This window comes from Pezoporus occidentalis, unplaced genomic scaffold, assembly GCF_034315485.1.
Source record: "Pezoporus occidentalis ecotype Australia unplaced genomic scaffold, CSIRO_AGI_Poc_V1 ctg172, whole genome shotgun sequence".
In the NCBI taxonomy this organism is placed as follows: Eukaryota; Metazoa; Chordata; class Aves; order Psittaciformes; family Psittacidae; genus Pezoporus; species Pezoporus occidentalis.
The window spans coordinates 2,811,230-2,831,507 of NW_026913554.1; the positions used below are offsets into that span (position 1 = coordinate 2,811,230).

General features: G+C 37.8%; 1 long non-coding RNA gene across 2 annotated transcripts; it reads left to right on the top strand.

Moving 5' to 3' along the window:
• The first annotated feature begins 1,624 nt into the window (after positions 1-1,624).
• On the top strand, positions 1,625-9,820 carry LOC134161294 (uncharacterized). 2 transcript variants are annotated; one of them, XR_009963931.1, is made up of 4 exons: positions 1,625-1,751; positions 2,786-2,950; positions 7,074-7,164; positions 9,421-9,820. It is a non-coding gene; the product is annotated as an uncharacterized LOC134161294 (long non-coding RNA). The 2 variants fall into 2 exon arrangements; XR_009963932.1 differs by lacking the exon at positions 7,074-7,164.
• The last annotated feature ends 10,458 nt before the right edge of the window (positions 9,821-20,278 follow it).

The window sequence follows — 20,278 nt, forward strand, 5'->3', positions numbered from 1 at the left end:
GGTTTGACTCCTTGATGCGGTAAAAAGGAGAAGGCTCTGCATGACACTTTTCTTGTCCTCCCCACGTATTTCTGCTGCTTATTTTGTACTGCCTCTGACACTCTTTGGATCCCCACCTTAAATTGGTTCAACTCACTGACTAGCAACATTTCTGTAGTTTGTTTGTCTTCTCAGCCCCTATATTAGGTTTCTGCCTGGTAGGCAGTTCAGTTAGTTCACTTGGTAGATAACAGTTATCAGTGCAAGGGAAGGAGTTGAACCTTATAGCAGGGAAGAGGAACCGGAGAGAAGAAAAGCGTTGAACTCCTCAAGTGGCTTGGCCACTTAGCTTCACCTAACATCAAATTAAGGCTGCAAGCATTTGTAAATTAGTGGGACTTTTTGGAGAGCCAGCACTCCATCCAGCGAACCTGATCTGTGAGGTCCTGGTTCTAAATAAGATAGGGCAACTCTGCCAGAGACGACAGAGAAGGAGATGGTGCTGGAAGGCACCCAAACCGAGGGAGGAAACCTAACAGCAGAACACATCAGGACCCAAACACAGCAGCCTGACGGGTGTCCAGTAATTCTGTACCAGGCACGTCGGTTTGGTTCTGACTAGACACAAGAAAAATTATATTCTTGCCCTTAGCTATAGTCCTTTTTAAATCCCACTGACTCTCTGCCTTTGACAAAATGTTTCTGCATTCTCCACTACTGTATTTACTTTACTTAGTGTAGATTAAATATCATTTATTGTTTCCTGCTCTAATTTTTAAATTCTTCATACTGACTCTGTTTTCAGTTTCCTTCCAGAATACATGTATTTTATTCCATTCCCAGATCTATGTGCAAATGAATCATACCAAGTTTAGATATTTCTTTCTATTATTTATTGTTAGATGATGTGCCAGAAGTCTCAGTTCTTTGGTTGCATCCAAAAAAATGTGAAAGAATATTTTATTAGTTGTAGTTGCATGGTACTTAATTTTCTTTAGTAAGTGTGGCATATACTGTCTATTTTAGTATGTGATAGGAGTGCAGAGATCTCATTGGCACAGAGCTTAAATTAAAGGCTGAGCAGCTTTCTGGAAGGTTGCTCAGTGTTCAGTCCTACAATTCCAGTTTGTTTCCTATTTTACAGATGAAGTTAAGACAGTAATACTGTTTTAACACTCACTCAGGAGGGTAGGATCTCAGAACAGTTATGAGTTCTAATATTAAAGGTAGAATGAAAAGAAAAAATACATTTTAAAAAAAAAATCTGTGCCTGATATATTCTTCTTGTAATATTTAACTGGAAAAAATTGTCTGTTCTGTAACTTCAATAAAAAAGTTGCATTGGAATAAATACTCTCCAATGTTTCCATTGTGTTTTGGGCACAGTAAGGGACAGGTTTTGTAGCTGATAAAATATTTCTAAATTTTCAAGCCCCATTGGCTGAAATGTTTTGTTCTGATTGTTACAGTGTATCTGCTTTAGCTTCCCATCGTGATAATTTCCCATCAGCTAGCTGTTGCATTCTCCTTACCTGCTTGTAAAACCCATCCCTTTATCAGTAGAGTAGCTATTTTTCCCCTGAGAGCAGGAATGTAGAAATTACTATTAGTCTCCACAAATTTTGCACCAGAAACTACAGTGCCATAATGATAAGTATGCTAAAGAATCTGTGTTATTTCAGAGTAGGCAGTGTTGCCATCGGAATACTCCTGAAGAGCTGGTCATTAACCTAGCAACAAGTGGCACGAGTGGAGCAGCTCTGCCGGGGAAGGTAAGGTGGGAGCTGTGGAGAGGGACCACGGCTCAGGTAGGGACAACATCCTTGTCAGCAAGCAGCTCAGTCCTTCAGCATTTGAAAAGCCAAGCAGAGCAGGGTGGCAGTAGTGCCCAATGAGCATGGGCACCTCAGCCTTCTGGCTCAGACTCTTGCTCGTGGGGGTTGTTCATCCAGTCAGGGTGGCTCTCAACCAAGAAATGACACAAGAAAACCTTTGTTGTGTGGGTTATTTTTTCTTTTATTTCAAAGAAGTTTTGTAACTGTCCTTTTCCTAACGCTCCCTGATGCTTGCTTAGTTTTGCAGCCTTAGGCATGTGTCAGAAAGTAATTTTGGTGTGGTTATTCAGCAATCTTAATGGTATCCTCTGCAATGAATAAAAGCATTATCAACAGGAACTGTGACAAGCACTAATACAAAACAACTGTGTGAATATTTTAGAGTAACTAAACCATTCTTTATTGCTTATTTATTGGGTTTTTCTACTACATCAGGTTTTGGAGCAGAGTTGGATAGCTCATTCATGTATCAATTAAGTTTTACCCTGTACAAAGCCACAGTATGTGTATGGTTTGACAGTAGGCTGACAATACTTACCAGAAGTCACTTACAGAAAATAATGTGGAAATTTTTGTTTTCAGAACAGTATCTGGAGCTGAAAAACCGAGGAAACCGCTTTTATATATTTCCTGTGGAATACAATGAGATCCTCTTTGCCTTTTTTCTGAGAAATAACTGAAAAACAAAACCAGTGTCTCATCATTGTCAGTCATACATGTTTTTTGCATGCTCTTGTCTATGAGAAAAAACATGTGTTTCAACAGATTGATGGGAATGTATTTTGGTTTCACCCAGATGTACTCTGTTTCTTCAGGCACTCTCACTTTTATTATTGTTTGCGACAGAAAGTCTGTATTGGAAAACCTGTGGTACAGCGAATGCTGTGCGAACCAAAGATGTAGAAAGACGTAGACCTCACAGCTGTTTGTCCCTGTCGTATTGTTAACATACCCTATTTTATCTTTGATAGATTGAGAGGTAGGAAAAGTAGTAACATGGAAGCAGCATGGAAAATTGCTTTACCCTTTTGCCTTAGAAGACTGCTTCAGCCTCGGTGAGAGCATTTGTGAAGTACTGTGAAAGAACTGGCATTGTGTTGGCGGGGGCTCCACTTTGTTATCTGGCTGCAGCTTTTGTGAGTACAAATCCTAATTTTGGCTCTTCTCAAGGGACATGAATAGCCTTGTATAGGACTTGGTAAATGAGCCATAGAGAACAGGGAAGGAGTCAAATGAAGTGAAATAATCTTGGTGACTGCTGTGAACTCCTAATAGAGTCTGTATGAGCTCTCATGTGGAGGTGTAAATGTCTTATCTCTACATGCTAGCAGTGGCTGGGGCTTTTAATGTTTAAGATGAAACAATTCTGATGGTTTGCATGATCCTTCCCACCCCCGCCTTCTTTTTTTTTTCCCTTGGTATTTTGGTTTTTGCTTTGTTTCTTTTATTAACATGGAAATATTTTGAAATTTGCATTTTAATTCACAAAGGCATTTCAAACAGCCTCGAAAATTTGTGATGTTATTACTTAATTCAGATAGAAATGAAGCTCTTGGTGAAAAGGCCTGGGATATATTCATTGCCATAGTGATGTGAGGAGTACAGGAGTCATATACTTAGGGCTTTCGAGTAATTATCTGTATTTTTTCCAGCTTTCCAACTGTTCCTCATCTCCTTCCTCTACCTCCCCCAGTGATGCCAGGACAGCTGTAGTGGGTTCTTTGTTTACAATAAAAATAGTGAGAAGAAACCCTTGATCTTTGCATTCCAACAGTGTCAGTCTAGCTTGCTGAGGTTATTTCTCAGTCCTTGCAAATATTTTTCTATGAGGTTTTTGAGCACTTCAGTCCAGTCCAGAATCTGGATACTGGACTGAATACTACATGCATAAATATATGAAAACTTAATTTTGTTAAAAATGGGAAAAATATGAAGCGTGTTTTCTGAGGAAGTATATGGAATGCTGGTCATTGAGCATCTGTGTGTATATATGTGCATGTAGTGGGTTTATTTGTACTATAAAACAGCTTTTGTTTTTCATGAGTTGTAGCATGTTAAATGAGGGGTAAGGTGAGATAACATTGATAAACAGAAAGCGTATTTTTATGCTTTGGTTATTTAAAGCTTTGCCTTATGCTTTTGGCATGTGGCAATATCCTGTGGTTAATGGTTTTTCATAGGGTCATAGAATCATAGAATGTTTTGGGTTGGAAGGGACCTTAAAGATCACCCCCTCTCTTGTGGGCAGGTACATGTGTCAAATCTGTGTCTCCCCACTTTAGGATGTTCTGTGGGACAGTTTCAAAAGCTTTGCACTAGTCCAGGTTTTCAAATGTGATAACACTTTTTGTAATTTTCCCATATCCTAAACTTAGATTTTTGCCTCCTGCAGTCATCTGTCATAACTTAGTTTTTATAGGTCTCTCTGATTTCAATTGCTAGAGTAGCTGCAACAGTTAAAAGGCAATCTGTAAGGAGCTTTCAGTTCTTTACTTCCACTGCTTCGGTTTTTAAATATGTTGTGTTGCATTACTGCCATAAGTATTTCTAGGACCAAGTGTTTCAGTTGGAAAGTCAAAAGGCTGGTGCATGTCTGGAAGGAGACAGTGTCTGCCTTTCATTTGTAGGCTGCTAGCGTTGTAAGGCTTTTTTTTTTTTTTTTATTCCCTTTTTCCCCTCAGTTTTATGACTAAATGAAAAAAAACAGGGAAAAATAATTTCATAAAGTTTTGGGTTTTTTTCCAGTGAAAGAGAAAAAAGATACATGGCTTAAAATCAAATTGAATAGTTGTTTTAAGATGATAGTTTTGGTTTGGGGTGTTTCTTACATAGAAAGGGTTCTTGGCTACATTTTTGAAGAAAATGTCATTTTGACGTGAAATAATATTTAATTTTGGAACTGTGGAAATGAAAGCATTTTGGTTTTTTAATTCATAGTTTTCAAACCTAAGACTGCTATCTTGGTTCAGCTCACATTTGTGAACAGTTATCCTTGACTCCAAAGAGTAATTTTGGCAAGTACACTGCTCACCCTTATAATGCATGAACCCAAATTACTTCTAGTTCAGGAATTGAAGTTAAAAGCTGGAGCTCCTGCTCCCAGGAGGGCAGAAGAGGGGAAGTGCCCCAGGGGAGAAGCCATGCAGAGTGTGTTGTGGTGGCACACAGAACCAGAGGATTTCACCTGCATGCTCTGACATGTTCTCTTTTCCTGGCTGCAGCAACGTACTGGGGTGGCAGGTCTTGTGCTGTCCATGTTGCCCCATCACCCGCTGGTGTGGGTAGCTTCACACAAGTGCCTGGATCCGTTCTTACTTGCATCACCTGAGTGAGTCCTTGGCCTGTACCTTACCCTGAATATCAGGCAAGAGTCAGAGTCATTTGTCACAGCTGGACTGCTGCTGATGGAGGGACTGGAATAGAAACGACAGAGTCCTGACTGGGTGGCCATGGTGTCTCTATCCTGGCAGTAAGAACTGACAAAGAACAGAACAGGCTGTGCTTTGTGTGACATACTGTGAATTAGTTCTTACAGCTCTTATGAATGTTCGGTCATGTTGTGTTCTTGGGGAGTTGCTTCTATGATTCTTAGTTTTGTTTTATCTTAACCTTTTCTTGCTCTTTCCTGATGCAGGGGTGAATTTCTACTTCTTTGCCTGCGTGCTTTATTGCAGTGAAGTCTAGAATGGCATTTTTCTGAATCCAGATTCTGCTTCACACTGGCACTTTCCTTTTAGAGATATTTCAATGTAGGTATTTCTAACTAGACACCTTAATTCTTGAAGTTTTTATTATTTTTCAGTGCAGGGTGGCCTTGTGCTTTTCATACTGCTCTCTTTCAGTTTAGGAACAAATCCTCTTTTCCCACAGAAGATTTATTTCTTTTCATTTCCGCTGAAATAAAATTTTCCTTACTCTGTATTGCAGATTCTGCTTTTCCAGGGAGGAAGCTAGCGCAATTTCTCTTACGTATTGCATACAACTTTCTTATAAAGTTGACTTGTTCATTCATGTCAGACTGTTCTGGATTTTACATGTAAGACATGTCAGCTGGGATAGGTAAATGTTAATTGTAGGAAAGAGAATAAAAAGCTGGAATAGGTTTCAACTTCCTTTCATCTATATGAAATGATTGAGGATCACTTCACATTAAAGGGTAGAAATGTTATTTTAAATATGTGAATTGGAGCCTTCATGTCACATGGATCACTTCCTACTGAGAGGAAGTAGCAGCAGCCACTTTATAATGAAGACAGGGCTTGGCTAAACCCAGTTATTCACTGTGTAATTTTGAAAGGAAAAAAATGGGTTTATTTTAGTGGCTGCAGTGTGCAGTGACATTGAAAGGGGATTCAAACTTTGTAGTGTCTGCAGAGGAAAGCTGCTTGTATTTCTTGTTCTAATGTCATAGAAAGCAAATAGATTCAGATAAATGCTGAAGAACTAATCATACTGAGATCTGTAAGGTGTCTTGTCTGTGGACCTTGCCCAGAAGATCTTATGGGCTTGTTTGTGGTACATGAGATTTTAGCACAGTTTATTCTAGGAGTCATCTTCTGTTGGGCTGCATTACTTGCCAATAGCTTTGTATTAGAGTTAAATTCCCCAGATAAAACAGAGAATGCCTATTGCCATTATTTTATGTACCACCATTAGCTGTTTCTTGATATCGGCTGATTTAATTTCAAAGACTTCAAAGAAATAATTTGAAGTTTCCTCTATTTTTCTTGAAGCGTTTTCTTTTTCTTTTTTTTTTTAACCTCAGAATGGTTAGCCCAGCCCTTTTGAAATCACAAATATTTCTGTAGTGCCTGCAGTACTGTAAGAATGACAGCTACAGTTAGATTATATATAATTCAAGTTGTGTAATCATACTAATTTGACAGAAACAAACATCGTGTGCTAAAAATCCTGTGTGACATTCTTATGCATATAGAAAGTTCTACTGGAAGCACTAACACAGGTAGCTAAATGACAACAAGTCTTATTTTTGTTATTAAAATAATAAAAATAAGAAGGGGATAAAAGTTGGAGTGGATTTTATGGTCCATGGTAAAATGTGGAATCCAGGCCCTTCCTCATGAACCACCATCTAGACACATTAATGTGTTTTTTCTGCTCTCTGGGATATGCCTGTGGTTTCTGAAATGTTAAAAATAATACTGCTTCTGGCTAGACAACTTTTGATGCATAGGTATTCAAATTTTAAACTTCTTTTTTTACGTTCTTCATTATTTTCAGTTCCTGTGACTTTCTTAGCAAACAAACACGAGAGCTAGAACATTCACTGGTCAGTAAAATGGAAAAATACTGCTCCAAATAGCAATAAACGTGAGTTACAAGTTTCTAGGTAAGTGAATCAGAACAGGCAATCTAATTTAAATATTATCTTTCTTTGGAGAAAAAGCAGAAGCAAAGCATGCAAATTTGGTGTTCAAAGGAGCTTGAGTTCTGAATATTTAATGTTCACTGAGACTTGATTGTAAATTGCCAGTAGACCAAGTGTCTTTTTATAAAACCTATTTGGTGAATAAATTTAACTAATGAATACATTAGAGAAGATCATGATCATTTAGCTTACAACTTCAAGTGATAAAGAGGATCAGCTGTATTGTCTTAAAGAACCGCTCTGTTGTTCAAAAGAGCTTTTCTTAAAGAACTGATAACTGGTTTGTTAGTCTCTTGGTGATTAGATTAGTGTCTGAAAATTTCAATGCAAATGAATAATTTTCGGCCTTTAAAAATTTTGTTCTCAAAGCTTCAGGCTTTGTTCATTTGTTTTTACATTTGATGGTGTTGCAGCATTATTTACAATGGTTTTCAAAGTTGGAATATTCTTTCAAAAAGCAGTAGCTACTGGAGTTGTTAACTGACCCGAGTATTGATCTAAAATAGTTGGTTTTCACTCAGCATATTTGAGTAGTGATTGCTTGAGTATGATTTCCTGATGGGTCAAAAAAAAAAAAAAAAGAAAAAAAAGAAAAATAGTCGCTGTATATATTCAGTCTTCTGCTTATAACTGTTGATATATACATGAAACAATGAAAAACCTGTCATATTCTCCACATTTCTAGAACTCCAACCATTTGGTGTTGGCATCTAGGAAGATTAACTCCCAACAATTATATTGTTTTTAAATTTCTCAAAGCAGTGTACACATCAGATGTTTTCTGCTCCTACAATGATGCAAAGTAGCCATATGCCTAGTTAACTGTCTAATTAAGCTTTGCATCACTGAAGCAATAGAAAAAGCCTAGAGTGTTTATTGTTCACATATCCAACATTAATTCACCAGATACACTTGTCAGCCGAGGAATTAAAGAGAGGAGCCAAAATGAGAGGCTTACTGTTCAGGACTTTGAAGCAGACCTGTTAAAAATCTCTGATTTCCCTCAATATTTGTTTTTATGAAACATCACAGAAAAAGAATTCCCAGGGTTCTGGCTTGAATGAGGGAAGCAGTGTTTACAGTATGCCATCCAAACCTGATATTTCCAGATTTCATTTCAGTTTTGTTTGTTGCCAGGTAATAAGATGAATCTGAGTAGTGAGCTCGGTATTTTGCTTGTGGTTAGAGACTTTCCTGTGTGGAAATCCCACTGACAATCCTTCCATTGTATCAGCTGGTTTTGTTACTATTGTTACCACTATCTCTATTCTTCAGTCCTAATGGAACAGCCTGAATTATCATCAGACTGTTTAAAACATATTTGATAAACAGTGAAAAATAGCTCCTTTTTTTCAGGGTTACATGACAAAGAGCCTTTGCTTGCTTAGGAGGCAAAAGGGAGGCAAATTGCGCTACAAGAGGAAAGTAATCAGATCAACTGGAAGGAAGTATTTTCTCCATTTACATGTCCCCAGTAGGTAAATAAATGAAAATATGAAAATAATTTGGTTTTCCTTTGTTAGCCACTTCCCCTCTTTTTCCTGGGGACCATTTTTTAATGGTCCTTAAGTTCAACCATTGCACAATCACCTCTGATACAAAATGAATGTCTTTTTTTTTTCAGTTGCCAGTTTCATGAAGAGAAGTAATAGCATCTTTCTGCTTAACTCTAGGAAAACTCCAGGATTCTTCTCATTAGCTTTTGGGGTCACATGTGGCTTGGAGGTTTCTTGCTCTCTCCTTCCACCCGCATATCAATGTTGATGAGGAGCATTAATGAATTTTGTGCTCTATGTTTCCACATCTTCTTGCCTTTACTTTTAGTTTCTGAACCTTAAAAAGGACTAGCTTTGTGCAGGTATTCAATCTTAACTAGTAACTAGTAAAATGAAAACATTAGTGTTTAGAATATTAAAGAGTTGAATAATGAAAAAGGTTAGGGAGACTATGAGGAAAAGTGTGATCTGATATATTGGTTACTGACCTTTCTGTGAAGATGACCCAAACTGTTCCATAAACATAGATGGGAAACAACAGTGTATGAAGGGAAAGTGTGTTGGAAGGAATGACCTTCATTAGCAAAAATGTGAATTTCTTGAAAGGCCCTTTTGGTCTTTTAACTTCTATAGTATGTACTGCCAAAGAGACAGATTGAAAATCAATTTTTTAAAGTGACTTTCATGTTCAGACTGTTATTTTTGTTTTTTTTTTTTTCAGATATTGCAAAACCTACAGTACATTATGTACAGTGGTATTTCACCTTGCACTGACATCCTGAATCTGTTTAGTCAAAGGCTTTGGACAATGAGTGTAGTGATTGACATTTGTTTTGGCAGCTAAATCTGGTTGCTACATCTGTCATTCATCTCTTGGAAACCCACGAACTACAAAATAGAGACAATGCCTAAAAGAAGTGATGTATGAAAAACCTATTGTCCATGCAGCGTTTGCGGTAGCAAGTTAGCAACTTTTTTCTTGGCTTTCCATCTGGTTCTAAGGTTGATGAATTAACCAAAGCCACTGCTCTACTTCTTGTTAGAGAGCTGCTCGCAAAGAAAGTGTGAATGTCCACCCATGACTGAATATATGCCTTCATCTTGCCTTAGAAATTAATTCTTGAAGCACCTAAAGTGGGTGTGTTCTTAGTATTCACTTGACTTGGGAGATGTGCTCCCAAGACAGTGATTATTACAGGAATATCTGGGCAGGGTAGCCCAGATATTAACAGAATACATTTACTTTGTAAACGTGGTAAGGATGTCTTCTGGTCTTCTTTGGCAAGGTAGATATTTGGCTTGTATGTACCTCTGGTGTGCATGTGCTAGGTAGGATTGGATGAAAGCATTAAAAAGGCTGGTTTCTAAGTTTGTGTGCAGCAGTCAAGTTCACATGGACTGTGAAGGTTAAATTTAACAAATTTTGCAGGTGTTGCTCTTCCACAAACAGGAATTAATATAAAAGATTTGTTTATGATCAAGACCTGAAACCTATTGACATGGGTATCACACCTTCAGGGGATCAGACACTCTTCAATTGAGCTGATGTCAAGGTATGTTTAAATTAACGTCTACTCCTGTATGCGACCCATTCTTTTTATAGGTCTGTCACTTGTATGGCTTCCATTTTTGATCGTAAATCTGTCATCTGTTAAACACTGTCGTTCAAATGGCAGAATGAGTTATCAGGCTCAAATAGATGCAGGTCTCTCCAATCTCATGGCTCTAGAGCAGTTCCTTTGTCTCACTACTCAGTGTTGCAGCTGCTGCAGTCTAAAGGGCATATGAGTAACTTTCGTTTTTCAGAGCATTTCAAAGTACAATGGCTGAATGGAAGATTAACTATAAAAACATGAAACATCTTTGTTGGGACACATTGCGCTAGAGTGTGTGTGCCCATTGTATGGAGTGTGCTACTTCTCGAGACCTGGCAGATGAGTAGCTTGATTATAGAAGAATGTTAACTTGGAATATTTGTGCAATTTATAAATCATCCTGCTAATAATTTTTTCCTTAAATTTTGTAAGCACTTTGAGGGTGACACTGAACAGTTCTGCCTTTAATTCCTGCTTGGTATAGGACAGGTGTCACAAAGATTTTCCTCTTACAGAGCACCGGAGGACAGCTTTGGTCTCGGTCTCATTTAACCTCTTGAACATGCCATACATTTGATTTCTCCCTCCTACAAAAATGTGCTTGCATATCCCTTTGGGTTCTCATACTTTCTTTAAAAAAAATAATTAAGGTGAAGATTAGCAAATCAATGCTGTCTGACATTGTCACTTTTGTGTTGTTTGTTCTATTTTTGCACGGCTGCTGTATGTCTCAGCTTTATTTTCCATGTAATACTTGATCAAGTAGCCAAAATACTGGGCCACCTCACCCTACCCAAACCTTTTATACAGAAAAGATAGTGAGATTCTTCTTACTCTCATGGAACCCTGCCATTTTCTGTATTCCCAGTGTGCCTTGACCTCTGTCTATAAAATATTTTTCAATATATGTAGTGGAGAAATAGGAGAAGATGAAGATGCTAAGAAAATCAGTTGTTGCTTATGTCAGAGTGTAGGTTAAGCTTCCATACTAGACCTAAATAAATGGCTTCTCAAATGCAGGACTGTTGGAAAGAGACTATTATCTGCTTCACATTGCACGTTTTCCTTAGCTTTCTTTTTAATCTGCAGTCACTGCCACCCACACTAATGGATTTGTGTATAGGAGGCATAGAATCTTTCAAAAGATTTGATTCAGCAATTTTGTGAGGCCTGTAGTCCATTAAACTGCGGGACCAGTTGAATCAAAGAGGCTGCACAGCCTCTAGCTTCAGTTTTGAAAGAACTGGCCCCCACGAATGAAAACTTAGAAAAGACAGCAGACCTAACCTTTTATTTTTCTACCTTGGACTGAGTTCTGTTTAGCAGCGACATGAAATTTCTATCAAGTTCCCTCCATACGGTCCTTTCAAGGACCCAATAAAGGGATGAATACCAGAGCAGAGCCTTTATCCATTCATTTTTCAGCTCTGTTAGCTTTCAATACCAGAAATGTATTTAAAAGTGGGTAAGGTTTTTTTAACTCTTATATACCACTGTCACTCATCCTGCTCCAAAAGAATAAAACTATATATGTGTTGGGATTTGCAATTCAAATGAAACCATTTTACTTCTTGAAAATGGGCTACTGTGGAAGAAGAAAAGGCTGTATAAAGGATCACATTAACCTACAGCAATAATATTATAACATCAGTGTTCGTGATACTATAGTTAGGATTGTGCCAACTGGCTAATTTATGAGCCTTCTCTTTCCCTCTCTGAAGTACCCAGCTGCTTTCTCCCCAGCTTTTCAGTTTTCTGATTAAAAGTCTCAAAAATGCTATGTTTGTTAGGAAATTAAGTTCTGTAGACTGCTATAATCAGTTTTATTTCAAAACAGTTGAGGGGTTTTGGTTCATGTTCATCTATTTATTTTTTAACAGCAATATAACCCCATTTATTTTGTTTTCAGTATGTTGCATACACATGGTCATGGTGTCATACTTTTGAATTACTTAATTTCCTAAGAAACTTTGGTATTTATATTATTACCTTACTGTAGAGAGTGGAAAAGGGGAAGTTAAGGTGTATTTCAAAAGTTTGTAAACACAGAGGTACAGAACACAGTAGATTTCATCTGTCTTACAGAAATTGTCAGCACTGACCAAAGAGCTTGTTGGTAAAGCACCTGTGCTGGGCTGCATTTTGTGATGAAGTAATTGTAGGAATAGTTCTCTATCTGCTGTTATCAGTCAATGATAATTAAATAAGTGGACATTTGGAAAGCTACTGGCCTTTAGGCTAATTGTCAGTGGAGCTGTATATAACTGAGAGTTAAAAATCAGGCTGATAAATTGCATTGTGGTGGTCTGGGTAAGAACAAAACAGGAGGCATTTATGTTAGCATTAATAGTTAATGCTATCACTGACATGAGTGTTAAAACTTTTAATACCAATACTGCTGTGTGTATGGCAATTTGAGCCTGAGATGCTTGAGGAGATGAGAGCAGATCTTATAGCAGGAGTGAATGAGCAGACCCAATTTTTAAAGCTAGACGTTCACTTGAAAGAGAATCAGTTTCAGTGTCCTTATAGAATGTATGCTACAAACTACAAAACTAAATGTGATCAAGAAGGGAGAGGCATTTCCAAATTTAGCCTGATATCCGACTAGATAAGAGTTCAGAGATAAAGACTTCCAGAAAAGCAATATGCTTCTGAATTCAGCTGTATAAAATATGAAATACATCGGGAATAGAAGCTTAAAGCCTAAAGAAAAGGTCAGCTTTAAAAAATGATTACTGTTGAGCAAAGCTGGCAGGTCTTGAAATGTGGTACATTCTTTTCATTTCTGAATGCACAGATTTAGTGCTAGAGAAAGTGATTTCCTGACCCTATGCTCTACTTTTTAGTCTGTGAAAGCTTTTTTATGTAAAAACCTAGGAGGAATTGGAATAGAATTCATCATGCTAGCAAGAGTGCTTATTCTGTCAGTCATGGAAATGACCCAACAGATGCTTTATTTTTGCTGAAATGTTCATAAAAGCGTGGTTCTATATCAATGTTTGGCCAAAGCTTGTGTTGGTTTTTGTAGGAGTGTGTGTATGTACATGTGTATAGTACAGCCTAGCTCAGGAAACACAAAGTCAGGCCAACACTTGTAGGTACTTTTCTAGCCGATCACTATTCCATTTCATTCTTAAAGGATGTAAGTTTGCCAAAATATTTCAGGGTCATGAACTGCTCCCCAATCGGTATTTAATATGTTTTATCTGTATTGTGTATGTGCATATGAGCATATGTATAAAGAAGCTTAAATTCTCATATACGTAGTTAGATGTTTTTACTCAGCATGTTCAAGAAATCAGGTAGCTACAAATACACTTATTGTGTAAACACATTAATGCACGTGTATGTATGTGTACTGATTATTGAAACATTTGGGTGCATGTATGTTTATGTAGTTATATTTTGCCAACACTGTTGAGTATGTGAAATGGGGAGGGGGGAAGGTTCAAGTTCAGGGCTAGGGATCTCTGACTAACTCCTTCAGTTCATGACTGAAGTCGCTAAGCACTGATTGAACTTTAACTCCAGTATGAAACAGAAATTGCTGTTTATGGGGCCCTATTAGTTTTTTACAATTTTTTGAATCCCATTTTTTCACAGAAGGGTTGGGAAAAAAAAAAAAGATGGATTTAACAGCCCCTGTATGATGGAAAAACATTAGATCATTGTCTAAGAGGGATACTTTGAATGCACGTTTTACCGTGAAGCACATCAGCTCAGGGTCTGGGAACACTGAGTTCCTGGAACTGAAACACTGTCCGCATGGTAATGCAGGCTCAGAGCAGCTTGCTTAGGAAGAGCCAAAGGGCTTCAGTGTGGACAGAGCTATGCTCTCCCTATGACTTATCGGCTCATGCTACGTGAATAAGAAGCTGGGCCAACATTAACACATGATGTCGTATCGGTTTCTCTGGCTATTTATGCATAGTAAATATAAAGCCTCAGGGATTGTTTTCTGGTCCTGAAGCCAACTGAATCAGCCTTGCTTGCATGAGTACAGCTACAGTCACAGAAGAGAGTGACTGTGTCTGAAGTAGCCCTGGGAAAGCGTTCCTTGTTCAGGCTCACACCTCAGTGTTGTGCAGAATGTTTGAGCGCTCAGACCAAAGTAGTGTCTAAGAGTGCTGCTGAGATTTTAGCAGCCTGGGTCAGGACTTGGGCTTATTCCCTGGCCCTCCTTAGTTTGCTAACACATACACAGTCTTGTCTCCACAGAGACCTAGCTGTTGAGTTAATGGTTTCTTGAGCGTGTACTCCGGAGGGCTACAGTGTAAGTGCTGGGTGAATCTAGTCTTCAGAAATGCCCAGATGTTTGCTTAAGTCTTCTCTCTTCCTCCACCTCAGCCTGAACTCCTTATTAAATATTAAGCCTGATTCTCTGTAAGTTAAAATCTCTGTCCATATGTGGTTTTATGCTATACTTTCTGCTAACTTTTGAATCTGCTGGTTAATTCAGGTGAATTTGGCAAGAGTTAATGGTTTAGAGGTCTTAAATTGCTGAATGTATGGTGAAAAACAGTAGCTGGTAAGGATGAGGGCTCCAAATGAATGCTTCCACTAAGAGAAAGGAGGAAAGCCTGCTTTCTCTTAACAGAAGCAGTCATAACGCAAGTATATCTTGCTGCCTGGCTGATCGGCACAGCTACAACAATTAGCAGCTGCTGCTTGCCATCTGATAAGTTAGCTGGGAGTACTGACTGGAAAAGGAAGCCATAAGGAACAAGAAGCAGAAGAAAAGACAGAAGATGCAAATTTAGAGGAAAGTAGGCTTCCAGAGCCTGGCTGCTCAAAAATATGCATGTTTGTTTTATTGTTCTGGAGAATGCAAAAGACTTTTTTCTCAGTTAGTAGAGATATGTATAGAAGGGAGGACTTGAACCTTGGAGTATCTGGCCACAGAGGGGAATCCAGAATCCAAACCTCAGGCCTTCATGTCATAGGGGGAGGCATGTGGTTAAGGAGGTGTCTCAGAAGGGGAACCTATTGAGAGAGGAGATGCTTTGAGATAGCTGATGGCAAGGTGCTGAAGGCAAAAGTAGAGAAGGTTGTGTACAGTTCTAATCGCCCTCTGGGATTTAGGCACCTTGCTGGGGAGGAAACCTGGTGACTTGAGTGGATGTATATCCAGTGTGTGTTTCTGAAAATAACTTTTCTTTCAAAGATTTGAACAGAGATCATACTTTTAAAGAAAAAGTGGTGGAAGGAATTAGATACTGTTTATATATTTTATGTGATGATGTGAAATACAGGCAAAGTCTTGGAACTAGAACCCAGGCTGTCCCTTTCTTAGTGACATAAGTATTAGATTTTAGAAACATGGTCTCCTGTATGCTTTTTTTCTGAACCAGAGAGCCTCATATTTTACAGGAAAACATGGCAGTGATTCAATGAAAAGGCTGAAGAATGCCCTTTCTGGAGTCTGGTGGTTAGATCATTCACATGGGTGGTAGCAGGTGTAAAAGAGAAGGACTTGAGTCTCCCACATTGCAAGTACTCTGACAAATAGATTCTTGCGTACACTACTTACAGTCTAAGGCAAAGCACTTATTACACCTATGTTTTGCAAGGAGCTTTATCCTCTTGAATAGAAACGTGCATTTATATATTTACAAATTAAGTATATCTAATAGACCAACTGTAAGGAGTGACGGTTTCATTTCTATTTTCTAAATCCTGATTGATTTCATGTAAGCTAGGTTATGACCTGTTTGACCTCATTAAGACCATGGCTGTTGTCAGACATTGACAGCCTGTAGCTGTGGAAAAGACTTTCCACTGCTCAGATGATGTGGTTTGAAGCAGTCTGTGGTACCCTGCAGTGAAATGGGCTAAAAGGGCATGTGTAATGGGCTAAAAGGGCATCTCAAAAAGAGCAGCTTGATTGATAGCAGGAGGCATTTGATAGGAACTGCATCTTTAACTGTTCCAGCCCCTTGCAAAATTGAGTGAAAAAAGAACATTTGCTGTGAGTATCCTTTTCGTTCATTCCATGTACAAGCATCTGGAATAAAGGCACAGTATCTTGCAGAGAAAGAAGGAAGATCTTCAATCTATGTCAGTGTCAATTAAACTGGCAGAGAGCATCAGCCAAAGTTTCCCCTTGTTGCTGCGTCCTCTGTGCCTCTGAGTGCGTTGCCACAGGATTAGTGCAGTTGGGAAGATGAGCTCTTACACTTCTGATTCCTCTGCTGAGATGTGGTGTATTACAAATACTCATGAGGTTTTACTGTAGTTACCAAGGTATTTGCAAAGCAAATTGCACCTGAAAATGTTAATGTACAATCTGATTGCCAAACATGTGTGCATTTTAAAAGGTATTATATTGGCTTGCGCTGCTACCATTCTCAGGCTGTAGTTCTGCTTGCCTTCATATGGGATTTGAACTGTGCTTCCCACAGCAGACTCCTCTCAGCACATCCCAACTAAAAGTACATAAGGATGAGATGTGGATGATCTAATGGAGCTTCATGGTTGTTGAATAGTGAATGTAAATGATTAGGGATTATGCTCCCCAAGTATTGAGCAACTAGTGCTACCCAGAGCCAAATCATTATGGGGTTTTTCATCAGTTTTCTGTTTCAGACTTTTAAGTATTAGTGGAGTTATGGGTCCTGTGGAGCAAGTTCAAGTCTACTGGCAACAGCTGTTTCGTAACTATTTTACATTCAAGGGGAAACAAACCTTAGGTTTAAAGTCATAGGTGTATTTATATGAAGAAGTGAGACAAGTCTAGTCTAGTCCTAATAGATTTGAGTTGTACTGCCCTACTGTGCTTCGATTAGCTTTACTGTTCCTTATGCAACTTTGCCATATAAGGTTCAGAAATGCAATGCATGCCAGATCTGGATTCTGCCTGCAATAGACAAGTAAAGCCTTCAGCTCAGTGGCTGTTACTTCTATCATGGTACCCATACAACATACAACTTAATATATTTTATATAAAAATACCTAAAATAATTAGTTTGCAAATGCAAAAATTATTTGCTTTTCTGAGTAAAGGACCATTATAAGAAGTACTATTGAAATTATGTCCGAAAACCTTTCTGTATTACAGAAAATTACTCAGTTGAGCCCGAGTGGCTGGTTTCCAGTAATGCTTCTGAGGCTGAGCTGCAATATTCTTTAAAATATAAATACTAAATTAAGTTTACCATCATTTTGCAAATGTCACTGAAATTTTTAATAGTTTTATAGAACAGGCTTTTAAGACCATGAATTTGTAACTGGCGAAATAGAAGGCTTAATGCCTTGTAATTATTTTGGGTGATATAATGTCCATGTAAGAAAATATGCTTTTCTGAATATGCTGATTTTAGACCTGAATAATGTATGAAACAATGTTAGATTTCAGCAGGATGCTAAATGAGATTACCAGTTGCCAAGGGTACGTGATTATCTTGGGCTAATTTACATCCTGTATGTAATCGTAAACCTTATAATAAATCTATTATTCTGGTATAAGTCAGAAATAATTAAGTTGAAGCCAGAAGAGTTAGACTGGTTTCAGGCAAGTACACTAGGAATTTGGGCAATGTTAACCTAGAAGCCTGGAAGTCCATGATGTGGGGACTGAATTCTCCTGTGGCTCTTAGGAATACCTCCAGGTCAATGTTTTAGGTGGTACATGGGTAACACAATCATACTTTTCATAGAATTTGTGTTCACGCCACCTTAATTTTTATCCTTGTGGCTTTGACACCTTTCTTTTACAGAAATTAATACTCAGGTTCATGAGTATAACACATTTTAACCATGAACTTACGTGGTTATGTAGTGAGAACAATGTAATGCACGTTCTTCCATGACCACATGGGTAAATAAAAGTAGGGAAAAAAGACTGCTTTTTGGGTTATGTTATGTTCGAAACAGGAAAATAAGGTAAATTAATGTCTCTGCATAATTCCATGAGTGTTTGGTCTAGAATAATGTATGGTTTATTATAACAAAAAGTCAGACTTACGTGAATGATGTTTAACAGCTGTTGAGAAAAACTGACAAACAAAGGCTTTGGGTTTGCTGCATTTACTCATGGCCAGCTATGGGGTAGAGTTGTCTCATTGAATTAAATGGGACTGCTCAGATCTATAAAGTTGTTTATATTCAGATATTATGTTGTAATTGCCAAATTTTGTTATTTATTTGTCAATACTTTTATTTCTTATTATTTTTTTAGAAATAAGGGGTCAAGCTGTTGCAATATTATGGTTAAAGCAAAATGCTCATCAAAATAAGATGAGTTGTGTGGAAGGGTTTTGTTGAAGTATGCATTTAAATTTAGGAAAGAATATCAGCTTGTAAACAGGAAATTCTCTTTTGCAAACTGCAATGCCAAAGACATCTTGATACATACAGAAACAATCATAAACTGTTTGTTTACAGAACTATTATAGCTTTAATAGAAAGATTACATTTTGGAAGAGCTGGCTGGAAGTTATTGTGGAGCATTTTAGTTTGTTAGGACTCTTTAGTTTGGTAGGTGTCAGTACATTTCTCTGTTGCTCATGTGGAAATGCATTTTTGAAACCTACTCTTCTAGAGTGATCATTAATTTTTCTCTGTATGCAGCAGAGGAAACTCCTGTCAGTAGGAAAAAATGGATAGAAAGTAAACGTATGGAGCATTGTAATAAAACCACAAAAGGTAGGAAACAGAGGGTTCAAAACTAATGTAGGTACACGAAATGACTGAAGTGAAAATTATACTCTCTGAGTCAGGATGATGCTTTTAAAATGATACTTGAGATAATGCTTTTGTATTCATGGCTGAAATTGAATTTGCTTCAGGTAATTCATCTGCTATCTGAGGAATAAAAGGGCTTGGAAGGAGTTTTCACCTTTTTCTTTCTTTAACTAACATTAACATATTCAGCTGGGAGGTTTTCTAGTGCCATTGTTTATTCTTTCTTGACCTAAAACCTATGCCAAAGAAGAGATTTTTTTTTTTTATGCCAGATAGTGTTAATGCTCGCCCTGCTGAATAGCTCTTTCTTTCACATAAGGTAATTTCCATGTGTGCTGCCCAGCAGGGTATTTCAGAGGAAGAATTGATATGATGTTGGGTATTTAATTTGAAGGTTCATATAACAGGTTTGCTATCCGTGCAGTTTTGTTATTATCTGGAAGGAAAGTTTTGACATACGTAATTGTCAACCCACCACTGAAATACTCAGACTCGCTTTATAATTAGATGGAGAAACCTTATGGGCTCAGCTGCAAAACTGACTGTCCAAAGCAAACAATGGAGACTTGGCTGCAGACTGTATTCCCCTCTTCAAATAAGACATTAGCAGAGAGAAAAGAATAAGACTTCTGAAAAGAATAAGACTCCTGTATGAAAAAGTGCTGTGGCACTTAATAGAAAATGATAACCTTTCTATATGAATTAAGAACCAAACTATAAAAATGAACAAGAAAATATACGCTGCTTCGTCAAAGCTGTATAATAATTTAAAAGGTATACAGAACAGATGCTCAGTTTTTAATCCTACAGATTTTACAGCAGTTATTTTAATTCTAAGACATTATCTATTCCTCAGGATTAGTTAACACTACATTTTAAAAGACTTCTATTTTATTCTATCTAAATAGAGTGGATATGTAATCTAAAAGATTTTTCCATACAACTGTAAAAAGTAATGGTTGGAAGGCCTGCTTTTCTTGATTTCAGTGAGAGGCACTGATTTTAGTGATCTCACCATTCAGTGAATATGAATTTTAAGTTTCTTAGTCCAGGATAGCTGCTGTTCTATGGGACCCCAGTGACAAGAGTGCTTGAGTTCACCTTTTGAACTGTGGGGGCACACTGGTTCTGGCCTTGTCAGTGTACTTGCTGTGAGGAAATTCAGAAATCAGTGAGAGTAGGTTTTGGACCACTACCTTTAGATTGTAACTTTGGGATTCCTGTAACACATAATGGGATAGGCAGAAGTTTTTTGAGCAGTCATATGATATTGGGACTATAAATATTTTGGTAACATTC